Genomic DNA, 9,927 nt, shown 5'->3' on the forward strand with positions numbered 1-9,927 from the left:
TACCCAAAACATCATCCCCCCCCCGGCTCCTACATTTCGTGCAATGGCACGCTCTCCAAAAATCTCACCCTCCCACTTCAGCCTACAGCCTTGTGCCTCCCAGTGACTCTTATTCCTCAACTATACATCCGTACACCTACTGAATTTATTTTCCCCTTGGACAAAATTGACTCTTGTGTTTTTTCCAGAAACAAACATGCTGTTTTCCTTCCCCTAGTTGCCGGTATCTCTCTTGCAACATCTGCCGAATCTGCGGGACTTGCAGGAGGGGCCCTTGGGCACTCCTACATCAGTGCTGCCAAGTTAAAAGAACAATTCCAACTAGCAGTCGAGGCCTCTGCAGAATCCCTCGCCTCCCTACAAAGACAAATAACCTCCCTCACCCAAGTAACCCTACAAAATAGACGAGCCTTAGACCTCCTCACCGCCGAAAAAGGAGGAATATGTCTATTTCTACAAGAGGAATGTTGTTACTTTGTTAATGAATCAGGCATAGTAGAAACACAGATTGACAAACTTCATAAGCTTAGCTTAGATTTACAAAAACAAAAATTTTCTTCTGAGGCAAACGAGTGGTGTAAATCCTCCTTGTACTCCTTACTCATGCCCCTTGTAGGTCCCCTTATTAGCTTGCTATTAATAGTCACCCTTGGACCCATTATTCTTAACAAAATCATGAATTTTATCAAATCACAGATTGACTCCCTGGCATCAAAACCCATTCAAGTACATTATCATAGACTCGATCTTGCAGACTGGGGCCTTGCCGAACCTAACAACGAAGATATTCCTCCGGGAACTGCGTAAGCACTCAGAGCTATGCATGTTGACTCACCATCCTATGTGAGTACAACCTGGGTACCTTTTTACGGGGTGCAATAAAGACACTGCAAAGGGAAGGCATAAACAGCCTCTCTGAGTCCCTTGGAAGCAAACCTGATTTGCATAGAGGTTAGCGTCGTAAAAATTTCTCCTCTCCTCCCCAAAAGACGCTCAAACTTATCATGAGGTCATTATGCCCGTGGGAGGAATCAGGTCAATACTTCCCCCCAAAAGGTTAATGTCCTCTCCTCAATGCCAACAACTGACAGACCCCAACAATTTAAAAACTAAAAGGGAGGAGATGCCGGGAGCCAAAACACCTCACAAAAATGCCCCTTACTAGCTTGCTTGATTTGCGGTTTTACGAACAAACTATTCTCAGGAATTCAACCACAACAGCAAAGGTACTTTCCGCTTGCGTAACTCCCCAGAAATGCACTCCCTGCCTTAGGGACTTTCCGCTAGTAGTTTTCCAGAAACTAGCCCCCTCCCCGCCCTGCTAGGAACAGCCCTTAGTTACTTCCTTGTTTGTGTGCTTATAAGTCCAGCTGAAAAATAAACTCGTCGGAGCTTGATCAGACTCTTGACTTGCTCTCATTCTTTCGTGTCTCTTGTCCCCTCATTCGACTGACCCCCTTTGTTCCCCAGGTCCCCACTGAATTCCCCGTGGGTCGGGGCACTATGAGTCAGAGGATTATGTTCCAGGACATACAGTATATGATAATATTTTAAATATTTAAAAAACAGATACCTACCTGTAGATGTGTGGTTAAATAAATTATCACCAGTATATAAAATAACATTACAATCATAATAAGCATTAATATTGTTGTATAGAATATTTTAGGATGTGAAATGATGATCATGATATTGTAGGAGAATTAGAAAAAAGATACAAAATATTTGCAGAAATACACTCCCCAAATTGAAGTTATCTTAAGAGTATGGATCTATAGGGTATCACATTTTCCTAGATTTTCCAAATTTTTACACTGATCATTGATTTTAAAACAAAATATTTTAAACTACTTGATAGATATTGGGAAATAAAATGTACTATTTGTTCTTAGTGTTGTCAGATGAGTTTGTAGGCCTAGTGGAGAAGCTATAAGAAACCACAATAGTGTTTTTTTTACTACCATCCTTCCTTGTAGTACTTGAATCTTAGGGTTATAGGACAAATATGCCTGTGTTTTTTATTCAAATCTATTATAGTCATATGTGAGTGCTGGCAGAGCTGTTCTAAAATTCACCTTTGAACTCAAGAATTAATGTTCTGCTAGTAACGTGTTCAAAGAAAAGCCAAATTATCTATGTTTACTGACAGTGTGAGTCAAGGTAAATTTAAAAATTCAAAAACATGACATATCTAGTGACAGCGTAGTCCTTCATTTTACTGCCAGATGGGAACTTTATGAAGCAGTGAACATTTTAAATATCAAGTCCTCATTTATGGAAGTCTTTTATAGTTTGCATTGAGAAAAGTAATCTTACATCCCATGGGATGACAGCATAAGGTGAAAAGTATGAAAACAGGTCAAGAAAATCAAGTCACTCTTCTGGCAAGCCCAGAGGAGAACTAAAGGCATTCTTAATAGAGTCACTCACTATAAAACACTAATTGTAACTCTGGCAACCACAAGAAATTCAAATTACTTGACACTGCTATCTCCATGAATTACAGTAACATTAGGGAAGGGGGATAGTATCAAGTCTCTTAAGGATCTAGTTGAAAGTTTTTGGAAGCTGTAAAAGTAAGCCTTGGCCATAAACATGTCGTATTTCAGATACTTGGCAGAAATCCCAGATATAAGTGAACAAAGAAAGCAACAAAGATGGAAGAAAACAGTGGAAACGAGTCTCCAAGTGTTTATACCGAAACTAAAGGAGTTTCTTTTTTTCCTTCTCTCTGTGTGTGTGTGTGTATTTAAATTATTTTTATAGCTTCTAAAATTTCTTCTTACTTAGGTCACTGATAATAAGAAGAAAATATCCCAAACACCAACATATGAGAGCTATTCCTTTGGCATCTGTTTTTTTACTTCTATTATGTAGAAATTAAAGACATACTAGAGTTCAGGCTGAATTAATTCCTACTTCAACTCAGTGGGCAAATGCTATTTTTCCATGGAAGTTTAAGAGATAAAGATCTAATACAGGATAAACAAAATACATCTCAATACTATCCAACGTATCATTTGTTTTGGGTATTTTTTTTTTTTTGAGACAGAGCCTCAAGATGTCACCCTGGGTAGAGTACAGTGGCATCACAGCTCACAGCAACCTCCAACTCCTAGGCCCAAGCCATTCTCTTGCCTCAGCCTCCCAAGTAGCTGGGACTACAGGCACCCGCCACAACACCCCGCTATTTTTTGGTTGTAGTTGTCATTGTTATTTGGCAGGCCAGGCTGGATTTGAACTTGCCATCTCAGGTGTATGTGGCTGGCGCCTTAGCCGCTTGAGCCAGAGACGCCAAGCCCAATGTATCATTTTAAAATTCATCTTTCCTGGTCTTGGATAGTCTGATGTTAGGCCACAAATTGCATTGTGTTTTTGCCTTTCGGACTCTCTATCTCACCTCTAAACCTGGATTATGTGAGGAAAAAATAAAACAAAATAAAATAAAGAATTACCTTTCGGGGCGGCACCTGTGTCTCAAGGAGTAGGGTGCCTGCCCCATATACCAGAGGTGGTGGGTTCAAACCCAACCCTGACCAAAAACTGCAAAAAAAAAAAAAAAGAATTACCTTTTATGTATCTTTTTAGTCTTGCTTATCTAGGTGCTCCTTTCCTTTTGATAGTACATGTCCTGTCCCATCTCACAAACTTCAGAATCTGGTGTCACTTTATTTTTTTGTGGGGGGTGACAGAGTCTCACTTTGTCCCCCTCAGGTAGAGTGCCATAGCATCATAGTTCACAGCAACCTCAAACTCTTGGGCTCAAGTAATTCTCTTGCCTCAGCCTCCCAAGTAGCTGCAGCTATAGGCACCCACCACAATGCCTGGCTATTTTTAGAGGTGGGGTCCCACTCTTGCTCAGACTGGTCTCGAACCCATGAACTCAGGCAATCCACCAGCCTAGGCCTCCAAGAGTGCTAGGAATACAGGCATGAGCCACCTTGCCCGGCCCTGGTGTCACTTTTTTATTCATATTTACCCCATCCATATCATCAATATTTAGATTAATCAATTTGTTTTCTAAATCTCAAGGATTATTGTCCCCCAGTCCATAATTAATGTTCATGTTTCATATCAAACCAATACATTTTTCATATATTTTGTCCACTTTTTGTTTTAGCTGTTTCATGTGGAAGGGTAAATCAAGTACTTGTTAATATATCTTGGCTGGAAGCATAAGACTGGTGTCATTTTATAAATACTGTCATCCTTTACCTTTTTCATCTCACCAAAAGTCAGGCTGATCAGTTTTCATTATTCGCCTTTGAGATTCTCCCATTCTTTTTGAAACTCTCAATTAAGTCTTAGTTCAGTCCTCCTACTGGAGAACAGAACATCATTCACTGACTCTCCCACCATTAATATATCTCTCAGTGCCAACCTGCCTTTAGTTATGTGGTGCCAATCAACAATTTGAGTTCTTCTGAGTTTCAATAGGCACAGTAGTAGCAGTGACCATGAAGGACATTCTTTGGGGAAAGATTTCTCTCAGATTTTGGACTAGATCTATTTATGCAAAGCCAGATATAAAGTGGAGGAAATCATGTGAATAATTCAAATCAAGAAAATATTATAGCCTCCATTTGTTGGATGTCTCAGATAAATAGTCTTTGAACTTGATATATATGTAATTTGCTAAATTTTTCATTCATATCTCATTGACGGGAACAAATCAAACCTCAAGTTCTCCTGATGCCTGTGTTTCTTACAGGGTCCTTATTTAACCTAATGCCTGTACATATTTTGGGTTTTTTTTTTTCATGTTTGAATAAAGAAATGAGAATGGAAAGGTCAAATATATAATTTTATATGATTAGAAGTTTTTTTTTTTTTTTTTGAGACAGGGTTTCACTATGTCACCCTTGGTAGAGTGCTGTAGCATCACAGCTCACAGCAACCTCAAACTCTTGGGCTTAAGCGATTCTCTTGCCTCAGCCTCCCAAGTAGCTGGGACTACAGGCACCCGCCACAACGCCTGGCTATTTTCTGTTGCTGTTGTCATTGCTGTTTAGCTGGCCGGGCTGGGTTCAAACCCGCCACCCTTGGTGTACATGGCTGGCATTGTATACACTGTGCTACAGGCACCAAGTCTGATTAAAAGTTCTTGAAATAAAATAATTCCAGGGAATTAACTTCTACATAAAATTGTCACCTGCAATTTAATATGACAAATATATGCCAGTTTCTAGTTGACTATTTATTCTTTCTTGAGTATAGTGTACAGAAGAAGTTTTTTTTTTTTTTTTTGTATTTCTGATGACTAAGGAGTTAGCATATTATGGATGATTAGTGAACGTCAAATTTAGAAAAATAAGTAAATTATCATAGGCTTCTTGTTTTGTGGCCTCCTGAACACTAAAGGGCTTTTTAAACAGTATTTATGCAAACGATCCATGAATTTATTAATTCATTCTCACAAGGAAATACTAGAACAACTCAGTGAATATTTAGTATAATCAGTTTCTGCTTTTTTCATATGCTCTCGCTTCCAAAAATGATTAATAATGTAAAGTCACTCAGGTAGATATAGCTCCAAGTCTCTAAGGTAATGTTGATTTGTATGAATCCTTCAAATCTGTTTCAAATATGTTCTGGTAGATCTGAAGAGAACATGTAGACACAAATATCAGTTCTTCTGATCCTCATAAAACAGGGGTAAACACACTGCTGAGCTCCCAGGCTATTCCTAATTCTACCAGGGACAACAGTAGAAGACTTCTGCCAATCTGCTCTGACTCTGTCTGGTAGACTTGCATTCACTTCTCAGTGGAAAAGCATATCATGGGTTATCTCATTTTCTTACTTTTTTTTGCATGTTTGCCTTCACAGCTTTATTAGTGTGGCATTTATAAACCACAAAAAGATTCCATTAAAAGCATACAATTCAGTGACATAGTAAGTTTATCTCTGAAATCCAATTTTATAGCATTTCTATAATAAAAAAATATTCTTGAGCCTGTATGTCATTAATCCATGTTCCCACCCCTAATCCTGGGCAGTCATTGATCTGTTTTATGTATTTGTAAATTTGTCTATTCTGGACATTTCATATTAATGGAAACATGCAATGTGTGGTCACTTGTATACAGACTTATTTCACCTAGCATAATATTTTAGAAATTCATCCATGCAGGGCATATATCAGTTTTTCACTCCTTTTCATTGTTGAATAATATTCCATTGTATAGATCTACCACATATTGAATATCCATTCACCAGGCAATGAATATTTGGATTCATTATTCATGTTGGTTAATGGGAATAATGCTTCGTTGAACATACTCATACAAGGCTTTGTAAATACCTATGTTGTCATTTTTCTTGGATACAGTGGTAGAGAATGGCATTTTCTGCTGTTTAGTTAACTTATGTTCAACATTTTCAGAAATTACCAAACTGCTTTCCGAAATGGCTGTATCATTTTGTATTCCACCAACAATGTAAGAGGATACCAGTTGCTCTCTCTCCATACATATAGCTAGTATTACCTTATAGATTATAGCCATTGTAGTGGAGTGGCTAATCCATAACCAGAATGGCTATAATCCATAAAATATTTGCACATTGAAAACTGTAAACCACACAGCTTCATTTTATATATTGGTTATGGGACCAAACTTAAAGAACTAGAATTACAAGGTTGTGTCATTTTCATGGTTACCAAACAAGTTCTCTTAAGAGAGGAAAAGAAAAATATGCCTCTGTATAACCTGACAAGCAAAAATTTATTTTGTAATTTTTTCATATGTTTAAAGATGGAAAGACTGAGCTCAGGTGTGACAGCCTTGAACATAGCATGTCACAAAGGCCAGGATCTGGCCTTGCTATAACTATACTGGCTGGCTGGCAATAACTATACTATCACAATGGAATCCCGAGGGCTTGACTTGGGGGCCATTCAAGTATCTTGTTGTAGCATTTAGAAAGAAGGGCATAGTGACATTTTAAGAGCCATTTCACACTGTGAGCATCCAGGGAGAGAAACACATTGTGCTGAGAATTAGAAGAAACTTTGGTCTTTTTAACTTTTCCATAGTCTTCATGAAAAGGCAGCTAGAAGAAAGCACAGAGAAGACACACCGCATATTTAGCAGCAGGCTTGGGTATGAGTTGTGAGTCCAGGATACCAATGCTATTCTACCAAGACAACTCTAATAAGTCATCCATGTGGGAATGTATCTGTCTGTCTTATCTCTTTGGTCCAGCAAAAAGACTAAATGTAGTCTTCTAAAGAGTAATAATAAAATGTTGTGACTCCATGTTAAAATATGAAAACATTTTGGTCATTTCTTTGAAGCTTTAGTCTTCAGTGAAGTACAAAAGCCATGTCTATTAAATTATCAAGAAATAAAAGGAACTCCTGTAAGTGAGGCCTATGGTGTTTGGAGAGGTGATGATGTAAGAAAAAGAAAACTAAAATAATATAGGCATGGAAAGTTTTATTAAATAGCCTGAAAGATAGCTTACAGTTATAATATTTTAGAAAGCAAATAGTCCATATGTTTTGTTAAAATGCAAAGACGACTTATATATCGGTCTGTGCCCAGATCAGGAGGACAATATAAAAACAAAAAGAAGGAATGGAATGCGAACTCACAAGTCAAATATACTCATAATTATTTTAAAAACTAGTAAAGAGACCTCCTTGTTCCTTGGGATCATGGAGTCCACTGATTTAATCACTGCAAATCATAGAAAATTGTTAACCAATGTATATCCTTGTGCCAAGTAAGTGACTTTAATATTCTTTGCAGAATGCCCTTCTCTTCTTTCCGAGGCTCTTTATTGAATTTTGCTTTTAAGGAATATGATAATGCTTCTTTTTTTTTTAACTATTTAAGATTTTGATATTTCAAATCTATATATTTTTCTTTTAGAATAAAATATATGTATTCCTGTTAGAAATGAATGGATCCAGCAATCTCACTAATGGTGATCTTCCCAAAGGAAAAAAATCAATATACCAAAAAAAGATACATGCACTCATATATTTATCACAGTACTATTTTCAACAGCAACCTAAGTGTTCATCAACAGAGGAATGGGTAACGGAAATGGAGTATATACAGTGGAATACTATTCAGTCATAAAAAAGAATGACATCATGCCTTTTGCAGCAACATGGATGAAACTGGAGGCTATAAAGTACAACAAATCAGACACAAAAAAACATTACATGTTTTTACTCATAAGTGGATGCTAAAAAATGTACACATGTGGACATAGAGGAATGATAGAAAATGGAGATTCAGTGGGGTGCGAGGACAGGAAGGGATGGATGATGAGAAATGACATACCCTAAAAATTCCCTAAAAGCCCTAACTTTACCACTATGTAATCTATGCATGTAACAAAATGGATTTGTACCCTATAAATGTTTACAAATAATTTTTTTTTTTTTTTGCAGTTTTTGGCTGGGGCTGGGTTTTAATCCGCCACCTCTAGTATATGGAGCCACCACCCTACAAATAATTTTTTATAAATAAATAGACCCTAATAATCTTATAAAATGAGATAAGATAAAGAGATAAAGATGTAAGAGATGGTTTTCAGTGAGCTGATTAGTAAAATGGGGATTAACATTGATGCTAATTCAATTCACATGTAAAACTCCTCCTAATGCATGTCCCTGGCACTCTCAAAGGACCACAGTTTCCAGGGACAAACTCAATAACTGAGGGAATTTCAACATCCTCATAATAAAAATCTTTTAAAAATGCAGATGGAAAACTAACTCTGAATTTGTACTTTCATATTGAGGATCATCTCATTCTTCCCAAAATCCATCGCCATATATTTTAAATCGCATGTCTCATATTCTTTATTTGCTGGGCTATTTTTGTTTGTTTTTTGTCAGTCTTTGGCTGGGGGTGAGTTTGAACCCACCACCTTCGACATATGGGGCTGGTGCCCTACCCTTTTGAGCCACAGGCACCGCCCTTTGCTGGGCTATCTTTAACAAAATGTCAGCTCCCTGAGTTTGGTGATTTTGCTCTTATGCGTTTCTGTATTGGTGGAGCACATGTTTTACACACAATCTGGGATTATATAAATGATTGCTGGAAACCAAGCTCACACAGATGGATTTATACTCGGATAAATTTAGTGCAAGCTTAGTTTTATTTCTTTTGCCATTTATTTTCTTGCTGAACATAAAACTTTCTTCATAAAACTATTTTAACTTTAATTATTAATTTTGTTAATATATTAGACAAAATTACATGGTGTCTGTGACTTTCATTAATATAAGTAGCCTGATCTATACATAGAAATATTTATTTGTCCTTCTGGTTTCATCACAAACATATAAAGAGTTTGGAAGTCATCATGCTCATGTTTAAAACAAGAAGTTGCTAGACAAACTGAAAATTTATGACTTTTCTTGGGCTCATCAGAGAACTGAATTCATAGGACAAATTGCTACTCTCAAATCAAAAGACACAGGGATATCCAGAGATAAGGCCAAAAGCTATTTACCTGGAGAATTCAATGGAGCCATAAACTGGTGGGAACATGTAAATACTAACCTTGATGAATAACTGGGTTGAGTGTAGTTAGGTTGGGTATGGGGTAGCACAAGAGTGAGACTCTTCTAGGAGCCATAGTCTTAAGAAAACCTCCACATTCTTTGTGGGAATTATCTCATGAATCCTTTAATAGTTAAATCCAAGAAAGATTCTGTCGGTGCCTGCTGTGGGCACCCCGACACGCACAAATAAAAACAGCCGGGACCACGGATTGAAGGTACAAATACCTGCAAGAGGTGGGCTTCCCAAAAGTGCAGACACAGCCCCGAGCAACTGCTGTCATGGCCTTTTATGGAAGCATTACACAACAGGTGTGGGGGTCTACTACCAGGATCACATGCTTAATGATCCTTATGTGCTCTTTCCCCGGGCTCAACTCTCACCCTGCTGCACCACGAAT

The sequence above is a fragment of the Nycticebus coucang genome, chromosome X, assembly GCF_027406575.1.
Source record: "Nycticebus coucang isolate mNycCou1 chromosome X, mNycCou1.pri, whole genome shotgun sequence".
Taxonomy (NCBI): domain Eukaryota; kingdom Metazoa; phylum Chordata; class Mammalia; order Primates; family Lorisidae; genus Nycticebus; species Nycticebus coucang.